Source organism: Staurois parvus, unplaced genomic scaffold (genome assembly GCF_062004578.1).
Source record: "Staurois parvus isolate SC_StPar_1 unplaced genomic scaffold, SC_StPar_1.0 ptg000147l, whole genome shotgun sequence".
Classification (NCBI taxonomy): Eukaryota; Metazoa; Chordata; class Amphibia; order Anura; family Ranidae; genus Staurois; species Staurois parvus.
This window is the reverse complement of record NW_028317943.1, coordinates 24,545,514-24,560,171: the sequence shown is the minus strand read 5'-3', so window position 1 is coordinate 24,560,171 and position 14,658 is coordinate 24,545,514. Positions and strand designations below refer to the sequence as shown.

General features: G+C 42.8%; 1 protein-coding gene across 2 annotated transcripts in view; it reads left to right on the top strand.

The window, feature by feature from the left end:
- The first annotated feature begins 12,611 nt into the window (after positions 1 to 12,611).
- Positions 12,612 to 14,658, top strand: part of XPOT (exportin for tRNA) — a 74,417-nt gene continuing 72,370 nt past the window's right edge. For both annotated transcript variants that reach the window (XM_089674144.1, XM_089674145.1), the window contains exon 1: positions 12,612 to 12,809. The gene's annotated coding sequence lies outside the window, so the exon portion shown is untranslated. The remainder of the gene's footprint in view (positions 12,810 to 14,658) is intronic.

The following is a 14,658-nucleotide window of genomic DNA, read 5'->3' as shown; positions in this document are numbered from 1 at the left end:
ACATTGCTGTGCAATTCGGCATGGTGCACTGCAATGAAATGCATGTCTGCATTTTAGTGCAGCAGTGCCAGATATTTTACAGTCATAAGTCTGGGTTCACACCTATGCAGTTTGCGTTTTGATCCGTTTCTGCTTTGAGTTTTTGCACAAGCGGTTTTTGATGCTTTTTTTTTTTTTTTCTTGTTGCTAAGCAGATGCAAAAACGCACTACATGCTTTTCTGCAGCATTTCCATTGAAGTCTATAGAACCAAAAACGCAACTTTTTGCATTTAAAAAGGCCCTGACTCCTTCCAAAAATGCACCGGGTAAAAACACGGAGATGTGAACCTGTCCCATAAGAAATCTTGTTAAATGGACTGCAGTGCGTTTCTGCAAAACGCTAGGAAAACACTTAGGTGTGAACCTAGGGTTAAAGTAAATCTAAAGCTAGATTTTGGGGGATAGTAAAGGGGATTATCAAAACCCCTGTAATTTTTTTTTTTTTTTTTGCCATCTATGTCCCATCAGGGATAGTTCTCTATACTTCTTGTCCTATAGGGCAAATTTACTAAAACTGGTGCAGCTGTGCATGGTAGCCAATCAGCTTTCAGCTTGTTCAAATAAGTTTTGACAATAAAACTTGGATGATTATTTGTTATGCAGAGCTGCACCAGCTTTTGCACTCTCCAGTTTTAGTAAATAACCCCCATTGATGTAACAGAAGGTCTGAGAACATCTTTCCAAAGTGAGGGAAAGGCCCTCACTGGAACTAGGTTTTAACAATTAAAACCTAACTGGGTTCTATTTTTTTAACTCTAAAAATAAAACAAAAGTTTTACTTTAAAACATTTTAAGGCTTAGGGTAGCTGTACCTAAAACAAAAAAAAAAAAAACTACCTAGACCAAGAACAAGTGTATTGCGATATTCAGTGTCTTTTAAAACTCAATTATATTTATTAAATATTGCTTTTAAATACCCCGCATAAGTATTCAATTCTGGACCTCTACCTTCACTAGCTGGATGCCTAAATATCAGCGATTTAAGAAATTCTGCCAGTCAGCTAGTATTTTATAGGTTAGTGATAGCAGCCCCTGTATGGCATGATACATCTTCTTTTGAAGCTGAACTGTGAGCAGATATAAAATACACAAATTACTGCAGCTCTACTCAGTTTGATAGTTGTATTTTTTAAATAAAAAAAAAAAATCTTTGCGCTTTTTGATTTTCTGTCTCCTGATGCTGCTTTAAAAATGGTATATGTACTTCTCTCATTCCAAACTTTACTTTAAAGTGTTACTAAACCTATGACCCTGCATTCGCTATATCAGGTCTCCCACAGTACACAGAACATGGACATGCAATTATTTTAGTAAATATAGATTGCTAAATACCTTTTCTCATCAGCAGTTAGAGCAGTCTTGTAACTTCTATCACTGTCCAGCAGAGCACTAGTTAAAGCTTGTAGGAGGAGTTTTCATTCTTCCCTGATTGTCCTATGAGGCTGCAGGACCCCCAACTCTGTGTCTGGAAAGCACTGATTGGCCCTGTGCTTATCACATGCACTTTCCCAAGAAAAAAAAAACTATCAATATACACCAAACTGAACATGTGCAGCTTGCCCCCAATGCATTGAGGACTGTGGAAGAATTGGAGGATCAGAGAAGACAGGATAAAACAGCCTTTTTACACAATGCAGAGGATTAACCTCTGAGGTTCCACAGTGAGTATAACAAGCATGCTTTACTGCATATACAGACTGATTTTACTGTTGTGATTTAGTAACACTTTAAATGCAATCTGTCAAATACATACCCCCAAAACGATCACTATCTATAAATATCACCACTAAAGCCTTGTTCACACTATGTGCAGAGATGTGATTTATTCTGCATGGGCACAAAGAAATCAATTGCGCTTTGTGTGCCCTATTCGCACAACACTAGTATCTCACGCAGATTTTTTTCAGCGCAGGAATCTGCAATATGTATTAAACCCATTGATAAGCACATGAAAAATGTAAACTCGAGTCCCTGCAAGTGAAATCTGCGTTTTTTCCATCAGTTTTTCTGCACGTATGGTGTGAACAAGGCCTTACTGTATTTTTTAGTTTTTTTACAACACAGAAAACACCCCCCTAAAGGGGTAGACAGAAGAGGGAACAGAAGAAAAAGTATCATACAGTATATAGAGAAGATAGTAGAACAAATGTGGTGCTATCAAAACAGTCAAAATGCCACAAATTGGTTGAATGAAGACATTGAACAACAGGTTCTGGAACTGCTTAGGTGGCTGTGTGAGGACTGTCTATCCCACAGCACCATTCTCAAAGAGCCTAGGGCAGTGGTGGGCAACCTTTTTTTTCAACTGAGCCAAATCTTGCCAAAACCACGATTGAAATTTATTTTGAGAGACACATTTTTAAAACTGAAAATACATCCCCCATATAGTAATTCATCCCCCATAGTAATTCATCCCCCATATAGTAATTCATCCCCCATATAGTAATTCATCCCCCATAGTAATTCATCCCCCATATAGTAATTCATCCCCCATATAGTAATTCATCCCCCATAGTAATTCATCCCCCATATAGTAATTCATCCCCCATAGTAATTCATCCCCCATATAGTAATTCATCCCCCCTATAGTAATTCATCCCCCATAGTAATTCATCCCCCATATAGTAATTCATCCCCCATATAGTAATTCATTCCCCATATTGTGTCAATTCACTTACCTTTGCTCCGCGCGTTCTTCTCGCCGTGTTCCCGCGCCGTTCTGGTCTTCAGGGCGGACTGTGAGAGGAGAGGAGTTCGTCACGCTGCCCCGCCTACATCCTGACAGCTGCAGAGTCCTGACTTTTGGAGCGGCCGCCCGAGAGGAGGGAGGGGAGCGGGCGCCCGGCACACAGAGGAGCCGCATTTAAGTTTGTAAAGAGCCGCATGTGGCTCGTGAGCCGCGGCTTGCCGACCACTGGCCTAGGGTGTTTGCAGAGCTATTAAGTTAGCATATTCAGGGGTTGGTTACTTTAATGAGACTAATGTGCAATGGTTCTGTAAATGGATACAAATAAAGTTACATCATAACTCAAAGAAAGTCCTTGAATATACATTGTGTTTCTTTTGTCTTGTGCTCAACCTCATTAATCACTGTAGATAAAATATGTATCCACCAGTGATCTGCAAGCTCACTCACCAGAAGAAATTGACCTGTTTAACCACAAGGTCTGAATTTTAAAGTGTCTCGCTTCCCTGGACTCTTTCTCCAGAATACAAGCTCCACTTTTGACCGTAGTATCCTATAAAAACAGAAATGCTGTAGATCAGGGGTACTGAATTAAAACTCATGGAGGTGCGACCAATAAAATTTTCTTCCAACTTAAACAGCTAACCCCGGCAGCTCTCGTGCTCTATTCAGTGCTGCATTGTGCTTCACGGATCTGATCCAGAAATGTTATGACATCTCCCGCTCCCACAATCTGGTCAATACTGTGCTGTTATTCCACACTTGCTCCAGAAATGTTCTGTCTCCTGTTGTCCACTCTGCTGTTGTAACAGTGGTGGAGGATGGGAGGGAAAGAAGCGGCTCCTAAATGGTGTGATCAGGTCCAGATGAAACAGTGGCTAGGTCTGCATCTGGCCCACGGTCCACCATTTAGTGATTGAGCTGTTGAGACTTGAGAAGGCACATGTGTGTGAAACGCGTTGTCTGGGTTAGCGGGCCCGGCTTGCATTCCAAGGCAGGTTCCTCCCTTCCGCTTCCTTCGAAATTGCAGTGATATTAGTTCTAGGACATCATGATCTCCGAGCTTTCCACCAGTGCAAAGGAGCACTTTCTCTGCTCTCCCCTGCAATACCGAAGGAGCTATTGGTCCTTACACCTTGCCCAGGCCACCATATATTTTGGTTTATTGCACTCTAATAAAGGTACACCTTGATGTGAGGTTCGCACTTACCCACTCTCACAGCGCTGTTTCTTTTGGTAACATGGATTCACGTTACAAGTGGTTATTACAGCAGCAGTGATGGGGATAATGACTTGTACATATTTTGACTGTACACCGGATGGTTCTTTAGGTGCTTGAATGTCTAACATAGTAGTGATACATGTTTTAGATGGTGTATAAAAAAAAAAATTAACTCACATATTTTAGAGCTACGATCAGCACTACATGACATTGCTTGCTAATCTCCACCTGTTGTGCCCCATTGATCTATCTTAAAGCCACTGTTCAGAGTCGTATCACCTCCTTAGGGCCTTGTCTCTCTCTCTGTCCCCTCTAAAATGGATCACCTTCCACTGGACTAAATGATATTGAGCAGGAACTGCTAACATCCACTGGGAATAACAGCCGCTCCTCGACATCAAAACCCCGCTAACAGGTGCCAGCTTTTGTTATTATATATTCAAAGAGTTTGGCCTCATCATATGGGTGTACACCATGTTTTCCTACATGGGATTCACAGGTGTTCCGTACAAACAGTCCCATTCATGTCAGTTGAGATGTCATGTCTGCAGCTCCCAACTAAACAGCCATATAAGTGTGTGCGTGTGTGTCCCTGAAATCACACAGTGGACGTTCGAGAACCTGAACCTGCACAGATATCAAATTGGGAGCAGTAGCTGTCTCTGTGCAGCTTCGGCATCCCAATTGACATTAATAAGACTGCTTACATGGGGATACATGGAACAGCTGGTGCATCCCTGTGTGGGCAAACACAACCCTCACACGGGTGAATGAGGTCTTTTTTTTAACCAGTGAAAAGGGTTTTTTTTTTTTTATAAGTTATGTTGTAATTTGCAATTTATTTGTACATACATATAAGGTGCGACGCTAAAATAACATAAATAAAAACAGCATATTATAGCATAAAATAAAGTGCAAATATCAGATCACACTGAGGTGAACTTGAGTGAATAAAGAGTTCCAAAATAAATGAGGGCCCAACGTGGGGATCCGGTAGATCCTAATGAGTGCGTGAGGCAGAGTTCCAGTGTACCACACGGTGAAACTAGGGTAAAAAATGCGCACTCACCAGAAGTGCATCAAAAATATGCATGTGAAATTTATCCTGTTACATCAGGTAGTGGTCATCTACTGCCAAGGTAAGGTCAGGGTCATACACCTTCCAATCGCAACTCAGGGTAGGTACTTCAAGAGTCTCAAACGTGTCACCATCTGGGGTCCCTTTTTGAACAGGTTCTGCAAGTGGGGACTCTCATTGAAGAGCTACAGTATCCGGAAGTCTGACCACCGCTGGTGGCCATCCTGAACAGCATCTGTTTACCTTCATTTTATCTCTACCATTCATTGTTGTGTTACCTTCTGATAATAAACTGTGTATACGGTATCACGCTATGTGGTGTCTCTTATTGGGCTCTCTTCAATGAGAGTCCCCACTTGCAGAACCTGTTCAAAAAGGGACCCCAGATGGTGACACGTTTGAGACACGTTTGAGACTCTTGGAGTACCTACCCTGAGTTGCGATTGGAAGGTGTATGACCCTGACCTTACCTTGGCAATAGATGACGTCACAGGAAACGGAACCCAGAAGACAGATGCCGGCATCCGCCGGAGGACATTACCAGGGACACTGCAGGAGGGACATCGTGGGAGCGCAGGACAAGGTAAGTGAAGAAGAGATCCTGGAGCAGCGCTGCAGGGTATTCCCGAGTGTAGCTCGGGGTTACCGCTTGTGGTGCTGAAACTTTACCCCGAGCTACACTCGGGAATACCACCAGGGAGGTTAAGAATGCTTCTATACAGTATTGACTGCCACGTAGCTGCCTTACAGATACTGTCTGGGAACACTCAGCCTGCTGCTGCTCACAAGGTCGAGACCCTTCGGGTGGACAGTGAAGTGATTCCCTGGTCACAGCCAACCCTTTCACCTTGTAGGCCAAGGAGATGAGCTTCACCAACCAGGAGGTAATAATCTTGTTGGAAGACATAAAATCATTACACTCTCCACCTGGAATGACAAACAAATGCTCCGACTTCCTGATACCAGACGTCACCTTGATGTTACATTTTAAAGCTTGACCCACATCTGATGGAATAACTTCTTGGGTACTCTCTGTGATATGGACTATGAAGGCCACTTCAGCACGATCTTGAGCATCAGCATGAGTACCACCCTATCCGGAATTAACGTAAGAAAGGGTTCTTTAAACACCAGGGCCGCTGATACGGACACGCTTCTGGTTGATGTAATTACCACCAGAAAAGGAGTTTTCAGCGAGAGGTACCACACGGGGCCACTTTGATTGAAGGCATCTGATGCAAGCAAGTCCAACACCAATGGGATATCCCACTTCACAAACAACCTCTTAGGTAGGTTTCAGCCAAGTTGCAGCTTGAAGAATCGTATAACTCAGGGCTTGAAAAAGCCGCTCGCCTGCTTGCCAAATGCGAGGAGAAATTCTTGTGTGGCGAGCAGCAAGCACAGCTGATGGATGGAGAGGCTGCACCTGCGCTCCAAGCCTCATTGTGAAGCCAAGTTTTGGGTTCCAACTTCCGGTTTCCGGCTTCTTCGGCACTGCCATTACACTGGCAGCGCCGCTGAGGGGACAGGTGCAGGAGAGGTCCGCTCTCCTCCACTGAGAGGAGACACCCGCTCTCCACCACCACGGGGCACTCGAGGAGAGGTCCGCTCTCCCCCACCGTGGGGGACACAAGGAGAGGCCTGCTCGCCACCGCCTTGGGGGATCACTGTAGAGAAACCACTGCACTGCCCTCACACAGAGCTCAGTGGCCTTAGTATACTGCAGTATACCTCTGAGCATAGGACTACAAAATAAACTGTAAGACACTTGTTATTTACTATTCCAAAACACATTGATTTTCTTTGTATAATATGACTGGACTTTAATAAATGAATAATAAAAGTATTATACAAAAATCAGTTTAAGGAAAAACTGCAATAATAACTGAAAATATGTGCTCACTAACAAAAATAATATTGTCATATTAAAAAGTCTCTTTTTAAAGATGCAGGAGATAAACAAAAAAAATACAAAATGTTCACTTCAGGTTTAAAGCAGTAAAACTTGATATTTTTTTTTGCACCCTATTGCTATTAAGCTATTGCTGTTATGTTTAAATTGACATAATAAAGCTATGTTATAATTGCAGTTTTTTATATTTTGGACTCTTTATTCTAAAGAAAAATGTAATTTCATAAGCTTTAAGGGGGCGTGGTTGGGGGCAGGGCTGGGGGATGGGCCTGGGCAAGGTTAGGTGGGGCAACTGGTGGAGAGTAAGGTTTGTGCCTGGCTAGTAGGTCCAGACTCAAAATTTTAAGCCCTGGTATAACTGAGTGTTGGATGCCCAGCTGAAATGTGGTCCCATAGCGTACTTACACATAAGCCTAAAACAAGCCCCGTCTACAGAAACAGAATGTAACAGACTTGTGAATTAATGTCATATTTTACTATAGGCACTGTTAGTGCTGTTCTTTGCTTTCATAAGAGTATTCACAACCTTTACAGAGCCCCCGAGATCTATTAGCCTCTGCCTCTCAAGATCCAAGCCATCAGCTTGAGCCTGTAAGGTGTTGGATGAATGTGACTTTGGAGAATCCAATCTTACCGGCAGAGGGAGTGGATCATTGGCATTCTTTAGGAGGGGCAGAGGGTACCAAGGCCCCTTCAACCAATCTGGGATCACTACCAGAACTATCACCTTCCCCTGCCACAGCCTCAGCAGAAAGCTGAGAATCAGAGGGAGAGGCAGAAAGGCATAAGCTGTTCTGGAGATCCACTCTGTGATCAACACCTCCACCCCAATTGCTTATGGATGCTGGACTCTGGAATAGAAAGCAACTTGGTGCTGATTGAGGATGCAAACAGTTCTATCTCCGGAAGTGACTATCAAGTTCATTAATTCCCGAAAGACTTGTGGCAGTCTGGGCCATTCATTGTCATCCAGGATTGTCCTGGACAAATTGTTTGCCTTAAGATTCTTCCGAGCACACACATAGGCTGCAGATAACTGCAGGATATTGACCTCCTTCAGGAGGGAAACACTAAGTGCCCCCTTGTTTCTGGATGTAGGCCACAGTCGTTGTGCTGTCTAACTTCACCAGGACAGGTCCACCTTGGATGAGGTCACTGAAGGCTAGGAGAGCCTGAAATTCAGTTCTTAACTCCTACTTTGCTGGTGTCTTACTGCACCACCAGCCACTAGGTCGTCAGATGGGAATGACATTGCAGAAGATTCTTCTTCTCCAACTACAAGTTTTGGCTGGCCCCCATACAGGGCGTAATCCATATCTTATGACATAGACCATCTGACTGCTATCAGTCCAGAAACCCAACTTGATAGGGGGTGAGAATTCAACTGAGTCTACCTGACCTGCTGGATGTGAGATGTGAAGGATGAAAGATCTCCCAAATATGACCTGAAATGCATGCCTTGAGTTGACTATGTGTCAGTCACCAAAGCTGTTCCTATGTTCAAAGAGGAACCACCAAGTGCCCATAAGACATGTATGGATGGCACACTTCCCAAAATACCAGAATGCATCCTGATATGAAGCTCTTCGCTGACTTCTTGGATTATGTGCTGGATTTTCTTCGACTCCCAGCCAGAAATGCAGAAGCTACACTTTCTGGAGTGAGTTGGAAACGGACTCTTGAACTCCAGTCTCCTTTAACTCAATAGAGGTTCATCTTGAGGCAGGAAGTCAAACCAATCACTATTAATTCAGACTTCACCTTCCAAGATCAATAACAATCCAGTTATTGAGTACATCCTTGAAGGCCACAGCATCTTCTAATAGTAAAGTCATGTATCTCGCTAATCCCATAAGGGACACACCAACCAAAAAGGTGATTCAAAACCCCTGACATCCTAAAGGAGGAATCAACAACCTGGGCAAAGGTCGTCCTCATCTTCTTGTTCAGAAAGGACTGATGAGGATTGATTGGCTTCTGAAGGCTCTTAGACCAGTTATAATGGCCCTAAAAGGAAGAATGGACATTGCCAGAATAGATGGATGCCAGAATAGATGGTCCTTGCAGAAGATGAATTCAGCATTTCCTTTAGAGTGGCTTGACCACATGTTTAATTCAGTGTGACAGCTTGGTCAACATCATCTTAATCACTGTCTACTTGAACAAAGCAGGAATCATACAGTCATGTTCATCCACATGTTCTTTGGATGAATCTGGCAAGGGTTGATTTGCCTGAGAAGGTTCTGAGACTGCTGATTGGCAGAATATATGACCCTTCACAGTGGAAGCAGCTCCTTTAGAATGGATTGACCACATGGTAAATGACTGTGATAAATTGTTAGGGGTCAACTTCTTTATTCCTGGTTGCTTGAACCAGCAGGGCTCACACAGTCATGCTCACCTGAATCTTCTTTTGGAATATTCTGAGGAGGACTGGAAACAGGAGACTGTTAATTGATAGAACACATAACCCTTTCACAGTGTGAGTGAAAACATTCCTTTAGAGTGTTCATGTGACAACCTGTTAGGTATCATCTTTATCCTTGTCTGCTCGAACAAAGTGGTATTCATACAATCATGTCCATCCACATCATCCACTTTGGAAACTCTGAAGAGGGATGCTTTGCCTGGGAACTCTAGGCAGCTTCTCATTGCCAAAGCAGATAACCCTTCAAAGGATAAGTGGAAACCATTCCATTAGTGTATTGACAATGTGTTTATTGAATGTGACATCCTGTTAGGTGTCATCATCTCTATCCATTGCTGCTTAAACCAGCAAGATACATAGTCATGCTTGTCTGCCTCCTCCCTTTTATTGAGTCTGAAAAGGCTGTCTTGCCTGGCATGGCTATGAGACTTCTAATCACCAGAACATACAGGCATACCTCGGTTTATGAATTTAATTAGTTCTGCGGGACTTTTCGTATTGCAAAAATGTGTAAACCGAAACGCGGTTTCCCATAGAAATGCACTGAAAACCAATTAATCTGTTCTGGAGGTCAGAAAAATAGTCTTTTATCTGTTCAACTCTTTATAAAGTGCACTTTAAAGGCATAAACACTGAAGTTGTTTTGCTGCTGCTAGATAAGTGCAAATAAATCAAGCTGTCTAATCAGCCTTCCCAAATCATCTCTGTGAACTACAGAGCAACTCCCCTCTATCTTATATAAATAAGGTGAGGGATTCTTTAGCTTACCAAGAGACAAGTGAGCAGTGCTGACACCATTCCTTGTCATATCAGTCCAGCAAAGGCCCTGTGTTTGCTGACTGCAGTTTGGCCAGATCAATGTTCAATGGTATTTTTCTTGCAGGGTCTTTAGGATGGATAGACTGTGGGGAAATGTGCTTATATTACAGGGATGCACTGCATTTGTTTTTTTTTTTGCCCCAACATACATTTTACTCTGGATTCAAACTCAGGTGTGAGCATTTTCATGTGGTTATGGACTTTTTTTGCATGTTCATACATGTTATTGTGTGCAGATGTTACATGTTTTTCAGGTGCTCCCATTGAAGTCTATTGGGACCAAAAATGCACTTCATGCCCCAATGAAGCTCCTGTACTTGGGAAGGAAGGGGGTAAAAGTGTCCAGTATTGAAATTGATAAAAAGCTTATAGGTTAAAGGGGTTTTTCTTTGATTTATTTTTTTTTGCCGGGAACTCTATTTGTTTTATTGTATGTGGATATTATGTATTTTGGATATTATGATACTTGTGTTATTAGTATGTTAAAATTATTTAAAGTGGAACTGCACTGTATCTGAGCACCACAAATCAAAAGTGCTATTTAATTAATTATTAATGTTCAAAGCATCTCCCTCATCAATCCATGTCTCCTTGCTTATTTTGATGAGAATTCATTTTGAAAAACACCCCCTGGTACTTCTGGCTGTGGCCATCTTGAGTAAGGGCAGATGATGTATGTAGCATTTACTTCCTGGAATCTCTCTGCCCTTAGATCAGGCATTGGCTGAGCTGAGAACCCTCCCTCCTCTACCTGAAGACTCCTGGGATGTATGACGTCATTTGCCTAGGCATGGAAACCAGGAAGTAACTGAATAAATGTAAAAAAAAAAAACAACTAAATACGATATACTTTGCTATCCAATTACCAATGCTAGCAGCATAAGGATTAAAAATAGTCGATGTTGATTGAGAGAGTGAAGTTCCACTTTAAATGCATCTGTTATATGAATATGTAAAAATAATTGCACAAATAATTGTAAATATTTGATGCTTGGAATAGACTTCCAGCAGAGGTAGTGAGTCAGTCAACAGTAAATGGCTTCAAACATGCTTGGGACAAACACAGATCTATACTCAAACAAAAATGTTAAAGTGTTACTAAACCCAGGACCCTGCATTCACTATATCTGGTCTCCCACAGTACACAGAACATGGAAATGCAATTATTTTAGTAAATAAAAACTGCTAAATACCTTTTTCATCAGCAGTAAGCAGTATATAGCAGTCTTGTGACTTCTATCAGTGTTCAGCAGACCACTGGTTAAAACGTGTAGGAGGAGTTTTCTTTCTGCTCTAGGAGGATGCAGAACCTTTGATCTCTGTCTGTACAGTGCTGATCAGCCCTGTGCTGATCATATGCACTTTCCCAAGAAAAAAAAAAACCTCTATAGCAATACACACCAAACTGAGCAGGAGCAGAGTGTCTCCACACGATATGTCTTATCAGGAGATAAGAGGGAGACAGTGGAAGAAGAGTTGGATCAGAGAAGTCAGGATCAAACAAACTTCTATAGTAATACACACTAAACTGAGCATGTGCATTTGGCTACGGGTTCAGTCTGTCTTATCAGGAGATAAGACGTATAGATATTTGAACAAAAGGCGAGGCAAAGAAGACAGGATCAAACAGCATTTTGATTATACCCCCTTAGGTTCCACAGTGAGTATAACAAGCATGATTTACTACATATACAGACTGATTTTACTGTTGTGGGTTTAGTAACACTTTAACGGAAAAAAAAATACAAAAAAAAGCAAAACACCCCCCAAATAAATACAAAAACGAGCAAACTTGATGGACCACTTAGTCTTTTGCTCTGTCATAATTTTTCTATGTTTCTAAATAAGTATTAACAAGAATACTTGATTCTTCTGTTTCCGTCATTTTTTCTAAGGCTGGCCATACATTATACAATTTTCTTGAGATTTTTGGTTTAGATTTACCAAAAACCATATAATATGAGGTCAAACCTGAACAACACTTTCAATTGTATCCAATTAGGCAGGCCCTTGCACTACATTGTTGAAGGTAAATGTAAAGGAAATTGGGCAGAAAATTGTATGCAGGGGCGGACTGACAACTCATGGGGCCCCTGGGCAATAGGGGATCATGGGGCCCCTGTATCCTTTCCCCAAACTCAAAAAGCCTATGAAAAAGGTACCAGGGGCATCTGATGGGGCTCCCTACTGACCCCGGGTCCTCGGGCAGTGCCCGAGTTTCCAAATGGTCAGTCCGCCCCTGAGTGTATGGCCAGCCTAAGTTGATGACAGGACCAGTAAAACAAAAAGCTGCTCTAGAATCTCCCAGTCGTGCAGTACCTCAATTCCGTTACTAGATGGCGCCATATTCCCCCTCCCCCATGCGTCTCGTCGTCTCATGCAATGCTCCGGCAATCTCCCGATCCGCGCGCCCGTCTCTGCGTCATGACGACACGCCCCGGAGCGCGCTGCCAGGCAGAACGTGTTATTGGAGTATTCGGCTTGTCTGGCCCGCCGCTGCGTGCAGAGCCATTGACGCTGCGACGTGTTACGCGGTGCTGAGGGCTTCACGTAGAATACGCCGGTGTGGCGGAGCGGCTGGTGGGAGGAGGAGTCGCCGGATGGAGCAGTGACTGGCGGGGAAGGTGAGGAAGCCGAGGACTGGGGTTCTGTCTAGCATGCTGTGGGTGAAGGTGGCACATGGGGCATGGCCTGTGGTCAGCCGAGTCACCCTGTGCAGACGGGGGAGATTCTCCATGTGTCATGTACGGGCACACTTCACACGTGTCCTCCGTGGGGGGAGGGAAGCTGGGTGCACTTCACTCTCATGGCAGGCATTGCATCATGTGTCCACATCACACCAATGACTGGCCTCTGGGTTATCACTGTGTGCTCCAGGTGTCACAGTACCAGGACTGACTTGCCGAGGCCAGGCGGTATCATTGTGTCTGGAGTCTGTACAGTGTGGGCCATCTGGCAGGATCAGTAGAAGTGTTTGGATCTCAGGCTTGTTACATTCCTATCAATGATTATAGTGCTTAAAGTGGAATTTTAGTCAGAAAATGAAGTCCTGCCAGATCCCGTCAGGCCGGCCCCATTTACAGGTATTGCTATGTAAAACATTAAAAATAAGTGCCCATACTGTTTAATATCTAGCATTTGCTCACCCTGCTCTGCACATGCTCAGTTCAATTTTTTGGCACTGTGTTGAAAATGTTTAAGGCAATCTGCTGACAGGTTAAAGATTTACTGCTGCCCAGGGGATCTGGGCTTCAACAAAATGTCAGCCTCCTGCAAGGAGAAACAGGAACAAATGCTGGAGGCAATTTACAGCCCACACTGATTTTGGTAGCATAATTAACCACTTGCCCTCCAGAAGATCCCCATCCCTTCCTGACCAGGCCAATTTTTATTTTTCAATACGGCGCTGCGTTATGTTAACCAGTTCCGCGTCGCCTCATAGCAGAAATCGTGTATATATGTCATTTTGCAGTTTCGGTTAGGGTGCGCGCTGCAGTTCACGCCTCCGCTGTCAATCACCAGGTCACGTCTGGTGATTACTCATCGGCACCCGGTGATCGTCCAGTATCTCCAACGGGAGAGACCTGTATGAAACCAATACAGATCTCTTCCCTTTCAACTCCTGCACGCTGCTTTGTATGGCTCTGCATAGCTTACAGTGAAGCGCACACACACAGCCCCCATTGTGAAACAGTACACAGTTAACTCTTTGATCACATCAGATGTTAACCCCTTCCTGCCCAGTGCCATTAGTACAGTGTCAGTGCTTTTTATTAGCATTGTTCACTGTATTGGTGTTACTGGGGATATCAATGACACCCAGGTCAGTTTTTCCCAGTGTCAGAATGCCTGCCCCAGTCCCGCTATAAGTCACTGATTGCCGGCATTTGTAGATGATATAACTTTCATGTAAACCAATTAATTTACACATATTGGTATTTTGTTTTTATAGCAAAGACATGTAGAAGAATCCATTTTTGACAAAATTTGATTTTTAATATTTTTTTATTGGACATGCTTAATAGCAAAAAGTAAAAAATATTGTTTTTCTCAATCGTCAGTTTTTTTTATTCATAGCGCAAAAAAGAAAAACTGCACTGGCGATCAATTACCACTGAAAAAAATCTATTTGTGGGGAAAAAAGGATGTAAATTGCATTTAGGTGCAGCGTTGCATGACCGCGCAATTCTTATTTAAAGTAAGGCAGTGTTGTATCGCAAAAAATGGCCTGGTTGGGAAAGGGGGAAAATCCTCTGGAGGGCAAGTGGTTAACTGACAATTGCACGGTCATGCAACACTGTGCATAAATTAAATTTTTCCCACAAATAGAGCTTTCGTTTTTGCGTTATAAACAAAAGACCATCAATTTTTAAAAAAATATATATATTTGACTTTTTGCTATAAAATCTATCCGATAAAAAATGTTAAAATTCAAATTTCGTCATAAATTTAAGCCAAAATGTATACTGCTAC